At 60.6% G+C, this 2500-nt stretch overlaps 1 pseudogene; it reads right to left on the bottom strand.

Moving 5' to 3' along the window:
• Nucleotides 1-2500, bottom strand: part of LOC126443820 (large subunit ribosomal RNA) — a 6048-nt pseudogene that overhangs the window by 2906 nt on the left and 642 nt on the right.

Here is a 2500-nt window from a genome sequence, read left to right as displayed (position 1 = left end):
TCTTGTCACGCCCAGACGCGACTAAAGCGAGGGTGAAACACTTCCGGGCGTTGATCTGCAGCCCCAGATGGCCGAGGGCTGCGACGGCTGCGTCGATGAGGGACTGCAATCCCCTCGCGGTCGATGCAAAAAGCAGGACGTCATCTGCGAAGGCCGCAGCGTTGACTCTGCGGCCGAGGATCCGAGCTCCGATGTGGGAGGGAAGTTGACTCAAAACATAGTCCACCGCAAAATTGAAAAGGAGGGGGGAGAGGGGGTCACCCTGAAGTCATAGTTACTCCCGCCGTTTACCCGCGCTTGCTTGAATTTCTTCACGTTGACATTCAGAGCACTGGGCAGAAATCACATTGCGTCAACACCCGCTAGGGCCATCGCAATGCTTTGTTTTAATTAGACAGTCGGATTCCCCCAGTCCGTGCCAGTTCTGAGTTGATCGTTGAATGGCGGCCGAAGAGAATCCGCGCACCCGCGCGCCCCCGGAGGAGCACGCTAAGGCGGACGCGGCCTCGCAGCAAGGAAGATCCGTGGGAGGCCAAGGCACGGGACCGAGCTCGGATCCTGCACGCAGGTTGAAGCACCGGGGCGCGAACGCCGCGCAGGCGCGCGCATCCTGCACCGCCGGCCAGCACGAGGCCGACCAACGGCGAGAGCAGACCACGCCCGCGCTAAACGCCCGCACTTACCGGCACCCCTACGGCACTCACCTCGCCCAGGCCCGGCACGTTAGCGCTGACCCACTTCCCGACCAAGCCCGACACGCCCCGATCCTCAGAGCCAATCCTTATCCCGAAGTTACGGATCCAATTTGCCGACTTCCCTTACCTACATTATTCTATCGACTAGAGGCTCTTCACCTTGGAGACCTGCTGCGGATATGGGTACGAACCGGCGCGACACCTCCACGTGGCCCTCTCCCGGATTTTCAAGGTCCGAGGGGAAGATCGGGACACCGCCGCAACTGCGGTGCTCTTCGCGTTCCAAACCCTATCTCCCTGCTAGAGGATTCCAGGGAACTCGAACGCTCATGCAGAAAAGAAAACTCTTCCCCGATCTCCCGACGGCGTCTCCGGGTCCTTTTGGGTTACCCCGACGAGCATCTCTAAAAGAGGGGCCCGACTTGTATCGGTTCCGCTGCCGGGTTCCGGAATAGGAACCGGATTCCCTTTCGCCCAACGGGGGCCAGCACAAAGTGCATCATGCTATGACGGCCCCCATCAACATCGGATTTCTCCTAGGGCTTAGGATCGACTGACTCGTGTGCAACGGCTGTTCACACGAAACCCTTCTCCGCGTCAGCCCTCCAGGGCCTCGCTGGAGTATTTGCTACTACCACCAAGATCTGCACCGACGGCGGCTCCAGGCAGGCTCACGCCCAGACCCTTCTGCGCCCACCGCCGCGACCCTCCTACTCGTCAGGGCTTCGCGGCCGGCCGCAAGGACCGGCCATGACTGCCAGACTGACGGCCGAGTATAGGCACGACGCTTCAGCGCCATCCATTTTCAGGGCTAGTTGCTTCGGCAGGTGAGTTGTTACACACTCCTTAGCGGATTCCGACTTCCATGGCCACCGTCCTGCTGTCTTAAGCAACCAACGCCTTTCATGGTTTCCCATGAGCGTCGATTCGGGCGCCTTAACTCGGCGTTTGGTTCATCCCACAGCGCCAGTTCTGCTTACCAAAAGTGGCCCACTTGGCACTCCGATCCGAGTCGTTTGCTCGCGGCTTCAGCATATCAAGCAAGCCGGAGATCTCACCCATTTAAAGTTTGAGAATAGGTTGAGGTCGTTTCGGCCCCAAGGCCTCTAATCATTCGCTTTACCGGATGAGACTCGTACGAGCACCAGCTATCCTGAGGGAAACTTCGGAGGGAACCAGCTACTAGATGGTTCGATTAGTCTTTCGCCCCTATACCCAGCTCCGACGATCGATTTGCACGTCAGAATCGCTACGGACCTCCATCAGGGTTTCCCCTGACTTCGTCCTGGCCAGGCATAGTTCACCATCTTTCGGGTCCCAACGTGTACGCTCTAGGTGCGCCTCACCTCGCAATGAGGACGAGACGCCCCGGGAGTGCGGAGGCCGCCGCCCCGTGAAGGGCGGGGAAGCCCCATCCTCCCTCGGCCCGCGCAAGGCGAGACCTTCACTTTCATTACGCCTTTAGGTTTCGTACAGCCCAATGACTCGCGCACATGTTAGACTCCTTGGTCCGTGTTTCAAGACGGGTCGTGAAATTGTCCAAAGCTGAAGCGCCGCTGACGGGAGCGATTATTCCGCCCGAGAGCATCCCGAGCCAACAGCGGCGCGGGTCCGGGGCCGGGCCAGGTAGGTCCGTCATCCGGGAAGAACCGCGCGCGCTTGCCGGGAGCCCGAGCGCCCAAAGGGGCGAATCGACTCCTCCAGATATACCGCCGGGCAGCCAGCCAGGACACCGGGGCTCTGCCCAACAGACGCGAACCGAGGCCCGCGGAAGGACAGGCTGCGCACCCGGGCCGTAGGCCGGC

This window comes from Schistocerca serialis, unplaced genomic scaffold, assembly GCF_023864345.2.
Source record: "Schistocerca serialis cubense isolate TAMUIC-IGC-003099 unplaced genomic scaffold, iqSchSeri2.2 HiC_scaffold_193, whole genome shotgun sequence".
NCBI classification, from domain to species: Eukaryota; Metazoa; Arthropoda; class Insecta; order Orthoptera; family Acrididae; genus Schistocerca; species Schistocerca serialis.
The sequence above is the reverse complement of the archived record's forward strand: the minus strand, read 5'-3'. Positions and strand labels throughout refer to the sequence as shown.